This window comes from Perca fluviatilis, chromosome 6 (assembly GCF_010015445.1).
Source record: "Perca fluviatilis chromosome 6, GENO_Pfluv_1.0, whole genome shotgun sequence".
Lineage (NCBI taxonomy): Eukaryota > Metazoa > Chordata > Actinopteri > Perciformes > Percidae > Perca > Perca fluviatilis.
Genome location: NC_053117.1, coordinates 42857576 through 42872627, shown reverse-complemented (window position 1 = coordinate 42872627; position 15052 = coordinate 42857576).

The following is a 15052-nucleotide window of genomic DNA, read 5'->3' as shown; positions in this document are numbered from 1 at the left end:
CTTTGGTCGCTGTGATCATGGAGCCTTTGACCTCTGACACAGTGTATGGCTTGCTGTTGAATGGGGTAGTGAGTTTGTTGTGCTTGGGTTGTTTGTAATTTGTCACCAGGGGTGAATGTGCTTGGCTTAGCTCGCCGGCGCGCATCTGACTTGGACTTCATCTTTCCTTTTGCAGTCGTGTCCCGCTCTCTGATGGCGTGATCTGTGTTGTCTTCGCAGGTTGTGGTGTTTAACGGGATCTTTATGTGGATCTTGCACTAGAACAACAGTTCTGCAGGTGGCACTTCTGTGGTGCTGTGTGGTGTGGCGCGGTACTCACGGAGAAACGTGTTGAGTCTCTGTTTCCATGGGGTACTCTGTGTTTCTGCCACACGGATTGCTTTTCCAAGTGTATGCATGAAGTGTTCTGCTGTTGCATTTGCTTGAGGCCAGAGAGGTGTTATTTTCCAATGCTGAAAACCTAGATGGCCTGCAAACTTGGAAAATTGTTCACTGTTAAAAGGGTACCCATTGTCTGTTTTCAGGACTCTGGGAATTCCAAACATTTTAGAGAACACTTTATCAAAGATTGGGATGACTGTGTTGGCTGAGACAGATCTCACAATTTCAACAACTGGGTAGCGGGAGTATTCATCTATGATGACTAATAGATACTCTCCAGTTGGAAGTGGGCCATAAAAATCTGCACTGATGTTGTGCCAGGGGGCTTCTGGCAACTCTGACATTTTCAGAGGTTCTGACTGTGTAACAGGTGTGTTGGCTTGACATGCTAAACAGTTCTTAACAGTCAGTTCTGTTTTCTGGTCTATGTTGGGAAACCAGACCTTTGACCTGAGCAACATCTTAGTCTTTACAATGCCCTGGTGTCCTTCATGGGCTAGCTGTAGTACTCTGGGCTCAAGGGATGCAGGAATGACGATTCTTGTACCTCGCAGGATGATGTCATCAGTGTGAGACACAGTGAGCTCCTCACTGATCTGTCTGTACTTTTTCAGTGTTGCAGCATGTTGTGTGTCGCCCATGATTTTGTGCCATGTGTTGTCTCTGATGTGGGTACCAACCTTTTTGCAGGATTGGGTCTTTTAGAGTTTCATTTTTATCTCAGTCAGAGTCATAGCTTTGGGTGTGGCGTACTCAGTCACGAAGTTGACATACTCCTCTGCTACTTTCTTTGCTCTTGTGCTGTCGCTTGTCTGCATCAGGGTGGGGTGACGGGAGATGTAGTCAGCAGGGTTGTCTGCGCCTTTCCTGTATTCTACCTTGAAGTTGTAGGGCTGTAGTCTCAGTCCCCACCTCTCAATCCTTGCAGGTGGTTTTGAACGCAGGTTGTTCCATATGACCTCTAGGGCTTTGTGGTCAGTGACAAGGATGAAAGGGTTGCCAAAGAGGTACAGGTGGAAGTGTTCACAACTCCACACAATGGCCAATGCTTCTCTCTCAGTTTGTGAGTAGCGTCTTTCTACGTCGCTGAGAGCACGGCTGGCATATGCTATGGTGTGCCTCTCTCCTTTTCCATTCTTTTGGTAGAGAATGGCACCTAGGCCGACTGGACTAGCATCTACCACAAGCTCTGTGTCTTTGGCTGGATCAAAGTATGACATTACCGTCAGGCTGTCTTTGATCATCTGTGGCGCACTGGCGTGCTCAGGGTTCCAGTGCAAAGTCTTTGATAAAGCGAGCACAGTAGTTTGCCATGCCAAGCAGACTCCTGACTTTGGTCGGGTCTTGTGGCTCACTAGCCTGCTGAATGGCAGCAACTTTTTTGGGGTAAGCTGAGATTCCACCAGCTAAAAAAAATGAACCCAAATAATTCGAGTTTAGCTTTGTTGAACTCACATTTCTTTCTGTTGAGTGTGAACCCTCTGTCTTTCAGTCTCTGTAACACAGCTCTGAGGCTGTCATCATGGTCTTTCTGTGTTCTACCATACACGATGATGTCATCACTCAGATTTTTCACTCCTTTGCTGCCTTGCAGAGTCTGGTAGTTTGCATTCTGGAACACCTCTGCAGCTGAAGATATGCTAAAATTCAGGCGCTTGTAGCCTCTCAAGCCAAGGTGTGTGGTGCATGTTGTGATGTACCTGCTGTCTGGGTGGAGTTCTAGCTGATGGTAACCGGCAGTCAGGTTGAGCTTGGAGAAGACTGTAGCTCCATTCAACTTGTGGATTACATCGTCCATGGTGTGAGTGATGTGGCGTTCATGTTGAATGGCAGTGTTGGCCTGTCTCATGTTGACACAGACTCTAACCTTGTCCGGATCCTTCGGCTTGGGTGGCGTCACAATGGGGGAGACCCATGGCGTAGGGCCTGTGACTGTCTCAATGACATCGTCATCCTCAAGCCATTTCAGCTCCTCTTCGACCTTCTGTTGGATGTGAAAAGGCACCCGCCTATGTGGCTGACAGGTTGGCTGGATGTCAGTGTTAATGTGAAGCTTCACTTGAAAGTCTTTCAGCATGCCAATGCCTTCAAACAGCTCTGGGTATTTCTGTACTAGCTCATCTGCTACTGTTTGACTGGTTGGAGCAGATACAGTGTTGATGATCTTGATGAGACCTAGCTCTTTAGCTGTGTCGTAGCCTAGCTGAGAGCAGCTATCACCCTTTATTACATAGAATTCGGCCATGATTTTTCTATTGTCTGTCTCTGTGCTACATGTGAATGCACCGGTTATGGGCAGTGGTTTAGTGTTGCCATATGGAAATATCTTAATATCAGCTGGGCTAAGCTGTGGGCATGGTCTCAGTGTGCTGAGAACTGATTCACTAATAATGTTCACCGCAGCCCCGGAATCAATCATTGCTGCAATCTTCACACCATTGAGCCTAATGTGTGTGTGTGGTTGAATAGTATTGTTGTTGCTACTGGCAGCAAATACATAAGCCTCATCACTACTAGACGAGTCATGTGTGGTACTATGTGTTGTGCTGGTGATGTTATACACTTTCTTATGCATTCTGTGTTGCTTACTGTTGTCTCTGTGTTTTGTGTCATAGTCCTTTCCAGGCGTTCTTTGCTTTGACCTGCACTGCTTGGCGAAGTGGTTTAGCTTCCCGCATGTTTTACTTTCCTTTTGCTGGGCAGTCTCCGTGGATACTTTCCTCCGCAATTCCTGCATTGGACGTTGGGCTTGGCCCTCCCGGCGCGTCGGCTGGTAGCTTTTCGCCCGGTCTGATGCACTGCATTCACTGACACAGCTACACTCTGCACCATGCCGGCTGCTTGTTGCTCGGACAGTTCCAATGTTCTCCCGTATTCAAGAAAGTCGTCCAGGCTGTCGTCGGGCTCTCTGAGCACTCTTCTGCGCAGCCTGGTTGAATTGCAGCTTTGGATCAACTGTGCTTTAATTTCGTGGCTGACGTCTGTAAATTCACAATTCTTTGCTAGCATGCGTAGTCTGGTACAGTATGTGTCTAGATTTTCACCCGGCTGTTGCACTGCTTTTCGGAACATACTGTATATACTTGATACTGGATGTTCTTTTTAGGCACGAAATACGTGACTAGCTTCTGCTTAACATCTGCAAACTTATCTTGCTCTGCTGCTAACGTGTCATAGATATCATGCACATGCTCTCCTGCCAAATGCAGCAGCAAGGCTTTTTGCCTCGCATCTCCAGTAATGTTCACTGCTGTAATATAGTTCTCAAACCTTTGTATACATTTTTTCCAGCTTGGTCCTACTGAGCTCGGATCCGTTTCAGTATCAAAAGTTGGCAGAGCAACAGTATTCCCAAGTGACATTTTTCCTTCTCCATCTGTTTTAGCAACTGGTTGTTCTCCTCAGGTTAGCGTTGGAACTAGCCACTTGTGGTCCTCCCGCTTCAGTGAGCAAAGTCCTTTTCTTCGTCTTCTTTTTTTTTTAGCTTGTCGAGTGCAACAGTTTTTATTGGTTCGTTTTTATCCTCGTCGCCAATGTGATGTTCTCGTTTAGAGTTTGAAATGACCAGACATTGGTTGAGTAATTAGTATGCTTTACTGTGATAACATGTTCAGGCAGGTCACATGCATATAGCCGTCGATTACTGATGACTGACTAACTAACTTTGCAGGCTTAGTGCTAACAATCTATACCCAACGTATGACGCAGTTGTACTAATGTTGTAAACCTTAAACACACAAAGCTATTCCTCTGCCTCCTTTAGTGATAAAGATATATGTAATAAATGTAGTTTAGGAGGCAAGGCTTAGTGAGTTAGAGGCACGGCTCCGCACCATGGAATCAAAATCGTATGCTTCCATTGCTAGCCATCGCCACGTAGCTGGTGCGGGACAACATATTGTAGCTTCTGTTAGCAGTCCCACGGCAGACCCCGAGCAGCCGGGCGAGTGGGTGACTGTCCGAGGGAAGCGTAGCGTTAGTTCTAAACCAGGGAGCGCACATGGCTGTGGTCGCTCTAAACCGGAGCATCTTCGCCTCTCTAACAGTTTCTCCCTACTCAGTGATACACCTGCAGAGAAGCCAACTCTGGTTATTGGGAGCTCTATACTGCGTGTATACTACTATATGTGAGGCTGGCGGCTCCAGCGGCTGCAGTCGTGTGCGTACCTGGGGCCAGAGCGGGCGATGTAGAATCTCATCTAAAGCTGCTGGCTAAAAATAACCGTAAATACAGTAAGATCATTCTTCAAGTAGGTGGTAATGATAGCCGATTATGTAAACTGGAGATCACTAAAATGAATGTTAAGTCACTTTGTGCATATGCAAAGAAATGTCGGACTCAGTGGTTTGAACCTGATCACAACCCAAGTTTGATATTAGTAATCAGAGGTGCAGTGCTACGCGCCCCTCTGTGCTTCCGTTGGAGCAGTCGCCCACTCATAGTCTAATAACCATGGTGTCTTTCCCCCGACTCAGATCGGTTCAATAAAAGGTAAACAAAAGAGGGGCCATACTTAACAACCTAAATGGAATTAAAACAACCACTGCAATGATAGAACAGAATAGGAAAATTTGATGTGGACTATTAAATATTAGATATCTGTCTTCTAAAGCAATATTGGTAAACGATTTGATATTAGATAATCAAATTGATCGATTCTGTCTTACCGAAACCTGGCTGGGCCATGAAGAATATGTTAGTCTAAATGAATCCACTCCTGCCAGTCATAATAATAATCAAATTCCTAGAGGCTCAGCCTGAAGAGGGGGAGTGACAGCCATATATGAATCAAGCCTGTTAATGAATCCTAAACCTAAACTAAATTATAACTCGTTTGAAAGCCTTGTTCTTAATCTTCAACATCCAAAATGGAAAACATTACAGCCAATTATATTCGTTGTTATTTACCAAGCTCCAGGTCCATATTCAGAATTTTTATCTGAATTCTCTGAGTTTTTATCATGTGTAGTCCTTAAATCAGACAAAGTACTTATTTTAATATCCATGTGGACGTTGACAGCAACAGCCTAAGTACTGCTTTCAACTCATTATTACATTCAATTGGTTTCAGTCAGAGTGTGCATAAGGCCACGCACTGTTTAAACCACACCCTCGACCTTGTGCTGGCATATCGCATTGAAATTGAGGATTTAATATTTCCGCAGAATCCTTTATTATCAGACCATTTCTTAATAACTTTCAAATTCTTACTACCCGACTATACAAAATTAGATAAAAGCTTCTACACAGATCCATATCTGACATATCCATATCTGAAATTTAAGGAAGATATTCCAACAGCATTTAACCTTTTGCCCTCAACTTCTAACGGTTCACCTTTAAACGCAGAACTACTAGAAAGAACAAGACCTGATATATACTTAGACTGCTTTTATCCTATAGACCTTCAACAATTAATGTTAAAAGTCTCTTAGACCCCATCCCAACGAGGCTACTTAAAGAAGTGTTACTCGTGGTTAACACTTCATTACTAGATATGATCAACATGTCTTTATTAACAGGTTATGTACCGCAGTCATTTAAAGGGGTGATAGAATGCAAAACCGATTTTACCCTGTCATAGTTGAACAGCCGAACGACAGTTCGGTGGGTAAATAGGACATACATAGAAGCTCAAAGTCCCACTGACACCCCTTTGCTATGAAAATTTCATATTTTGAAACTGCCGCTGAAAACGGGCGAATCCCAACAAAGCTGGAAGTTGACGTCAACCTCCCAAAAAACGGAACCTTTGTCAGCCCATGGGTGTATTAAGAGAACGGTCACGCCCCAACATTTACATAGGCTACACAACTGACCTGAGATCAGGTAGTCTTCCGAATCTAGGTCGCGCAGATCTCTGCTATTCCATTACAAAATTCACTTCTGAAACTTTTTTATGCGAGAAATCAACTATGTAAGGCTCAAATATGGGCCATTTTACGAAAATGGATGGCTAATTGCAAGTTCTGTCACGACTGGCAGCCTGGTACTCCATACCCGCGCAAAGTCACCGGTTTTTGGATAATGGACTACTAAACGCTGGTGCTCTGACAGAGCTCCAGGGCCTGCGGCTCCCCTCTTCCTGCTAGCTAAATGCCCGGTGTATGTTAGTGAGAGCACGGTCAGCGAGCTTGTTACGCCAGCAATCTCTTACCACAGGTTCCAGTTAATCTTTTAATGTGTGTAATTATAATGTGTTGAGTTATTTAAACAAACGATTGGGGAAATAAACGCCGCTTATCCGCGAGTCTCATTGATAGAGCCTGCGGCTGGATGTAGCTCTATCAATGAGAGCTAGCTAGCCTCCTCTTACAATTCACAAATATTCATTAACTTGAAATCGGACACCGTTATTAGCTTTATAAAACCTTTAGGGAGATGTTGTATAAGTGGCGTGACGAAATTCAAACTGTAAATATACTCAAATTAAGGCGAAAAGGAAGCTAACTATGCGTGATTTGTAGCTAGGATTGAAGGGACAGTCACAGCTAACGAAACACCTAGTCTTCACAAATATTCATTAACTTGAAATCGGACACCGTTGTTAGGTTTATAAGACATATAGTTAGATGTTGTGTAAGTGGCGTGACGAAATTCAAACTGTAAATATAATCGAATTAAGGCGAAAAGGAAGCTAACTATCCGTGGTTTGTAGCTACACATAGCTAGGATTGAAGGGACAGTCGCAGCTAACGAAACACTTTGTCTTCACAAATATTCATTAACTTGAAATCGGACACCGTTGTTAGCTTTATAAGACCTTTAGTTAGATGTTGTATAAGTGGCGTGACATGTGTGTAACATGTGGTAACAGATTGCTGGTGTAACAAGCTCGCTGACGGCGCTCTCACTCTCACACAACGGGCCATTTAGCTAGCAGGAAGATGGGAGCTGAAGGCCCTGGAGCTCTGTCAGGGCAGCGGTGTTGGTAGTCCCTGCTGTGGGCTGCAGCCGTGACCGAGCTCCAAGCACCTCATAGCAGGCCGGGGTCTGTGAAGGAAGGCAGGCCGGGCAGCGAGGCAGCACCGGCGGCTGAACTCCGACACACAGTCTTACCACATTTGCAATTAGCCATCAATTTTCGTAAAACGGCCCATATTTGAGCTTTATATAGTTGATTTCTCGCTTAAAAAAGTATCAGAAGTGAATTTAATAACGAAATAGCCCGATAAACAATGTATAACTTTGCAGTGTCTGAAATATGAGAGTCTCCCATGTGTTTCTATGTAGTTTGCTCAAACCAATCAGCGCGTAGCTCATTCTGAATATTCATGAGCATACCATATTTGGAAGAAAAGCTCTCGTTCCAAATAGAGCCATATTCACAGGGTAGTTAAGGGCCTAATAAAATATCATTCGGGCAATTTTCAGCCCAACCAATGTTACATACCCCATTAGGAGACCTTAAGGAACAGTGTAAAATACCCTATATAATCATTCTATCACCCCTTTTAAAGTAGCTGTAAACCTCTTCTGAAAAAACCCACCCTCGATCCTGAGGTCTTAGCCAACTATAGACCTATATCTAACCTTCCCTTTCTATCCAAGATCCTTGAGAAGGTAGTCGCTAATCAGTTATGTGATTTTCTACATAGCAATAGTTTATTTGAAGACTTTCAGTCAGGATTTAGAAAGCATCATAGCACAGAGACGGTACTGGTGAAAATTACTAACGACCTTTTAACTGCTGCTGACAAAGGACTTGTCTCCATACTTATCTTACTAGATCTTAGTGCTGCATTCAACACTATTGACCATACCATCCTGTTACAGAGATTAGAAAATTTAGTTGGCTTTAAAGGAATCGCACTAAGCTGGTATAAGTCTTATTTCTCTGATTGATCTCAATTTGTTAATGTTAACGATAAATCCTCCCAAGTATGCTAGAGTTAGCCATGACATTCCACAACGCTCAGTGCTTGGACCAATTCTATTATCCTTATATATGCTTCCTCTTGGTAATATTATTAGGAAACACTCAATTAACTTTCACTGTTATGCGGATGACACCCAATTATACTTGTCAATCAAGCCAGATGAAACCAGTCATCTAGCTAAACTTCAAGTGTGCATTAAAGATATAAAATCCTGGATGACATACAATTTTCTGATGTTAAACTCAAACAAAATTGAAGTTATTGTGCTGGGCCTCAAACACATCCGAACTTCATTATCTAAAGATATAGCTACTCTGGATGGTATTGCCCTGGCCTCCAGTATTACTGTCAGAAATCTAGGAGTTATTTTTGATCAGGATATATCCTTTAACGCCCATCTAAAACAAACCTCAAGAACAGCCTTTTTTCATCTTCGTAACATTGCCAAAATTAGGAACATCCTGTCTCAAAACGATGCAGAAAAACTAGTCCATGCATTTGTTACTTCTAGGCTGGACTATTGTAATTCCTTACTATCAGGTTGCTCAAATAAGTCCCTTAAGACTCTCCAGCTGATCCAGAATGTTGCAGTGCATGCTGTGACAAGAACTAAGAGAAGAGATCATATTTCTCCTGGATTAGCTTCTCTGCACTGGCTTCCTGTAAAATCCAGAATTTAAAATCCTTCTCCTGACCTACAAAGCTCTAAATGGTCAAGCACCATCATATCTAGAAGAGCTCTTAGTACCTTATTGTCCTAGTAGAACACTACGCTCCCAGAATTCAGAGCTACTTGTGGTTCCTAGAGTCTCTAAAAGTAGGATGGGAGCCAGAGCCTTCAGCTATCAGGCTCCTCTCCTGTGGAACCAGCTCCCAGTCTGGGTCCATGAGGCAGACACCGTTACCACATTTAAGAATAAACTGAAAACCCTCCTCTTTGATAAAGCTTATAGTTAGGGAGTGAGGAGTTGCAGCGTCCGCCTAGCCCGGCCCACCTTCTTCTCTTCATAGTCGTCAGATTCATCTACCATATAATCAATAATATAATAAAAGTAGAGGGAGGCAGGCCAGTACAGCCTGATCCGGTTGGGGAGAGTTCTAGCCTGACCAGGCTCCTCTCCTTAACCTGTCTCTCTTAGTTATGCTGTTATAGTTCTAGACTGCCGGGGGACTTCCTTCCTTCCTTTGACACACTGAGCTGCTCTCTCCTCTCTCTTTACATGTGTTTCCATGTGTGTGCATCCTTGTCCCAGAAATACTTGTTATTAATCTAGCTCTGGGGAGTTTACATCCTGTAACGCCCTGCAGCGCCCTGATATGACATGAACTACTACGACTATCATTTGTAGTCACTGTTCCATTATCTTTATTGTGACTATTATTGCCACTGTTCATCACATCCCCAACCGGCCCGTCAGACACCGCCTACCAAGGGCCTGGGTCTGTCGAGGTTTCTTCCTGAGAGGGAGTTTTTCCTCGCCACTGGCGCACTGAATGCTTGCTCTTGGGCGAATTACTAGAATTGTTGGGGCTTTGTAAATTATAGATTATATCTATCTGTAAAGTGTCTTGAGATAACTCTTGTTATTGTGGCAATGTGAATGGGATAGATGACACATAGGGATTTTAAGATTTCCGACAACGCCACTTGGGATAGGCCCAAGACCTTTAGAGCACACAGGTTCGTTCCACTCGATAGGCAAAACACGTGGTTCCCAGTTTACAAAAATACTTTATTTAATAAAAAGGTATATATATAGTACCATAAAAATTAGCATTCATCACAAATAAGAAAAAAAGAAAACCTAATCAGGGGCTGAGGCCTACTGGTGGGAAGAGCAGGTGAAGGGGAAAGAGAATTAATAAAACTAAATTAAAGAAAAAGGGTCCACCCAGACACAGTGAGATCACCAAATCCAAGGAAACACGGCACACAAGAAGGAAGACCACCACCACCCACGTCACCAGCACCACCACCAGCCTGCAGCCACTGGGAAGGACAAACAAAAGAGGTTACAACAGAATTAACCCCAAAATGTACAACAAAACACACAACCTAAAATAAGAAATAGTTCACAAAATCAGCTTAACAAAACAATTTACTTAATACAAACAATAAAGTAAAGGAAAACAATTTACTTAATTCAAACAATAATAAAGTAAACAAAACAAAACAAAGTAATATAAACTAAAGAATTAACTCCTCAGTCTTTCGGCTAAAATTAAAGAAGAGGAGAGGGAGGGAGAGAAAGACCCACACGGCAGCGGACATCTACCACCGCTCGAGAGAACCTGGGAATAAAACAGAGCGCGGCGCACGGAGCACTCAGTCGCTGCTCTGCAGTGAAAACACGCAGGCTTTAAGCATGAGGACACAGTAATAAAAAAAAGGACGAAATAAAGAAATAGCCGGAGCAGTAGCGCGGAGCATTACCTGCACAGACAGACACCTGACCCGGAAATGATGCAGCAGTGGGAGCACGAGAAGGAGGGCCGCACTTATGTACTGCCGCCCTAGTGGTCAGCAGGGGCAATTAACTGCAGCAAGACAACCCTATTTCTATGCTGCTACATTATGATTTGATACTATAAATAAAATTGAATTGAATTTTGCTCTCCAAGTTTTCGTCTGTAACGCTTACACACAGTGCATTCTGTAATTGTCTTCCTTGCAGCAGAGTTGGCATTAATTATCCAATATCTCTGTCGAGGTCTGTTCAACATTTGGTTTCTAACAGCGTGTCCTTAGTTGTTGATGGAGATGATGTAAAATCAGCTGGGAAACCTGCAGGTCCTTTGAAAGGAGAACAGGATACTTGGTTTCTGTTGGTAGTGCTGACCTTTGCAAGCGACCACCAACTCTGAGAATGCCATCCTCCAGTAAAGGATCGAGCTTGTACAGTGGACTGTCCTTGGAGACGTTACTTGATCCATGGTTTAATGAGGCAATTTCACTCTTGAACTTATCTTTCTGGATAAAATGAATTATTGCCTTTTACTCCAAGTGTTGCTTTGAAGCTCTGAAGTTTCTGTTTGTGACGGTCCTCTACGCATCAGTCTCACTGTGTTGTGTATGTGGAGCTGCATTTGCACATGGGGAAACCAAGCTGAATCAGGATAGGCATGTCGACATCACGGACAGACACATAAGTTCCTGTGACGTGACGTTTAGCCTACAGTCTATGGGTCAGACTCAAACACACAGAGCTCTAACAGACCTGTGGGTCGCTCTCGCTGTAACAACAGAGACGAGCAGCGTGCCTTCCCTGGTCTGTGCAGCTTCAGGTTTATAATGGACGCGCTCTGCTGTGGAGATGCTGCGGCAGATGTGTTGCGTTTGTGCTCCGTGTATTTCTACCGTAGTTTTGGTTTTCCACCTCCGATATAGAGCAGCGTACAACCACTTCCCTAAACTTTCGCTCATTCAGAGACCAGAGGCTCAATCACGGCTGTGTGTATCTGTCAGAAGGTTTGAAATCTACCGTATCAGCAGAGCAATCACGTAATGCACAACAGGCTATAGTGCAGGTAGATTATTTTCCAAAATATAGTGACTTTATTCTTATAACAACTTTTATTTTTCTTCCAAATCTCAGAGAACACAGATAGATTTTGAATGTGCACAAAGTTTTGAACATGAGCAGAAATGTTGCTCATACACATTTGAAATTTTACAGTCCAGGGGTTTATTAATTCATTAAAATGAATTAATATATCAATGAGGTGAATAATTGTCATATGCAAATTTAAGGAGCGACCCGACACCGGATAAGCGGAAGAAGATGGATGGATGGATGGACATTTAAGGAGGTTACTTACCCAACAAAAGACACAAAAGAGGAGAGTGTAAATGATGCCTAGGCTACATGTGTGCTCACTCAGATATAATTGGAAAAGCCGATCTACAGGAGAATAAATAGATGAACGCAATACAGAATGCCTGAGAGCCTTACTGCAATATATTCCATTATGTTTTTATATTCGGATTGTAATCTATGTTTCCCTTCACATAAAGATATTTCCAGCATAAATTGATTCAGAAAAAGGGAGAAATAGGTCCATACAAATTCACCAGAATGCAGGAAATGAAGTTTATAATGCATAAAAACACCATTGCAGTCCAAGTACTCTTTCCATAGGAAGCTGGTCTGTGACTCTTTCATCCCTGTTGCCCGGATGTAATTTGGAATTGACATCACAGAACGTCTGTTAGTCACCCATTTCTGAAGACTAAATACACCTTTGTCACAAAGTGCAGTCAAGTCCTTTACAATATAAATTGCATCTCCCTCTGAAGCTGTGGACTTCAGGCAGTCCTCCACCTAAAAATTATGGTTGACTGTACTGATCACTTCAGGAGGAAAATCGGATGCATTGTCCTCTGCAGTTCTCCTCAAGGCATACTTGGCACAACTTGGGGATGATACAGCTCCAAACAACTGTACTCTCATTCGGGATTCCACTGGTTCCTGATCAGTGTTGCCATTGGGCTTCTGCTGGCAGTTCAGTGGTGTTCCTTTATATGTGGCTCCACAGTCAAACACATTCTTAGCTTTCCTTTGGTGGGGTGATGTACTCCGTGATGGGGAATGGACCACACTTTTCCATCATCTTGTTCCAACTGATCAGTGGGTACTATTTGAGCATAGCCTTTAGCCAACATATCACTGAGAAATGAGGTGTACTCATCCTTATACTTGACGTTTCTTCAGGCCTTGAAGCCTCTGCTCTCCAACACAGCGATTGTTTGGTAGGACAGGGTCTTTGGCTCTGAAAGGTAAATCAACGAAGTAATGTCCATCTATCAGTTCTGTTGTTCTATTCACAGTTTACATGAATTTGATGTCCTCTCTTGACATTTCCAACTGCTCCTCAGATGTTTTTTTATTGCAATCATGATTGTATTATTTGATGAGCATCTCTTCCAGATGTTCCACAGAAATCTGATTGGTTGTAACAGAGCAGCCAGCCTTGACTCTATTGCTATCTCCACCGCACAGTGGTCGTTTAATTACCCAGCCAACTCTTGTTCGGACTGTGTAGGATCATTCTCCTTGGCTGTTAATCACTTCCCAAGGTTCCATCACTTTTGCTGCATCAGTTCCAATGAGCAAATCAACATCTGCATCCACATCATGAAGCTTTATCTTCAGGACCATTTTGCAACATCCTCCTGCCGTAGAATGTTCAACCTTGAAACTGGCATAGTCTTTTTTTTATTTATTTAAAGATAATTTTTTGGGCATTTTAAGCCTTTGATGACAGGACAGCAGAAGACATGAAAGGGGAAATGACTTGCAGCAAAGGGCCGCAGGTCAGAGTCGAACCCGTGCCCGCTGTGTCAAGGAGCAAACCTCTATATATGGGCGCCCGCACTACCAACTGAGCTATCCAGGCGCCCCTGGTATAGACTTTTGAGTTAGGAGGTTAGACAACTCCATAAAATCATCCATATCCATGCCAGAAACTTCCAAACCAGTCAGTACAGTGGTACTCAGAATCTTCTTTTGACCCATTGTTCTCAATACAATGTTGGCTGGTTTGCCTCCCAAGCCCAGTCTCTTTGCCAAACTGACAGTACAGAATGTACCTGAACTCCCTGGATCCAAGAATGCGTATGTATGCATAACTTTATTACTCTTCTGGCCTTTAACCTGAACTGCAACAATGGAGAAAACCGCATTATCCTCATCACCGGCCCCTATATGACAACATGTCTGAGACGGTCATAAAACATGGCTCTTTTTTCATGAAAATATTTCTTTTGTCTTTCAACTTCATCCTCTGGTAAATTCAGATTTAAGATGGATTCATACATGTCATGAGCTTCTTCATGAAATTTGATGAATGTAGCCAGCTGAGATTGCACACATTTCACATTGTCAGGGATTTCCATGAAATCATGCACTTGCTTCATGTACGTCTTGGCTTGTTTGCATTTTAAAGACATCTTTTCTTGACACGTTTTCACATAAAATGCCAAGCCTTTCACTGTGAGCTTGACGCGTTGCTTCTCAGAGCGTGCAGACGCTGTTTCGCTCATGGCCTTTGATGCAGTGTCGACATTATCTCCTTAACTTGGACTTTAATGTCCACACTTTATTTGCAATATTTCAGAAAATACAAGGAAACATTTTTTTTTTTTTGTGGCTCCGGTGAGGTATTGCGCAATCTGGCTGTGTGCGTAATCCACAGTACAACTTTCTTTCTTTAAAGTCCCAATATTCATCAATATGTAGTGAAACAATGACTCAAGTAATCCAATAGTAAAGCCGTTTTCCAATACAGCATCCTGAGTTAATCTTTTCACATACCGATGCTGTTGCGTTGCTTTAAGCTGACTCTCCATGCGCCGATGCATCTTTCCAAATGATACTCCAATAGTTGTCTTTTCCCCGTGAGCAATCCAAAACTTCCACAAAGTCCATCAACAAAAATCCACTTCAAGGTGGTTTTTTTTACTTGTGTAGTGCCGATTTGTCCTCAGATTGAACAAAACAAACTAAAAACTCAAAGTCAAAGAGCCACTGAGTCACCAAAGGAGTGAATCTTACGCAGAAGTAAAAATGTTCATTGTCCAGGCAGCGATGGCATTTTGTGAGGTTTATTAATCCAGTTCTCAGCAAACAATAATTTTAAACAAAAGGAGCAATGGCGTCTCTAGGCTCTGGTAGAAAACCATCAGCCCTCCCCGGTGTCTACCTCCCACATACCTGATCACCCCTATATGTCAACTTCACCTGGCTCCTCCATACCTGATCACCCCTATATGTCAACTTCACCTGGCTCC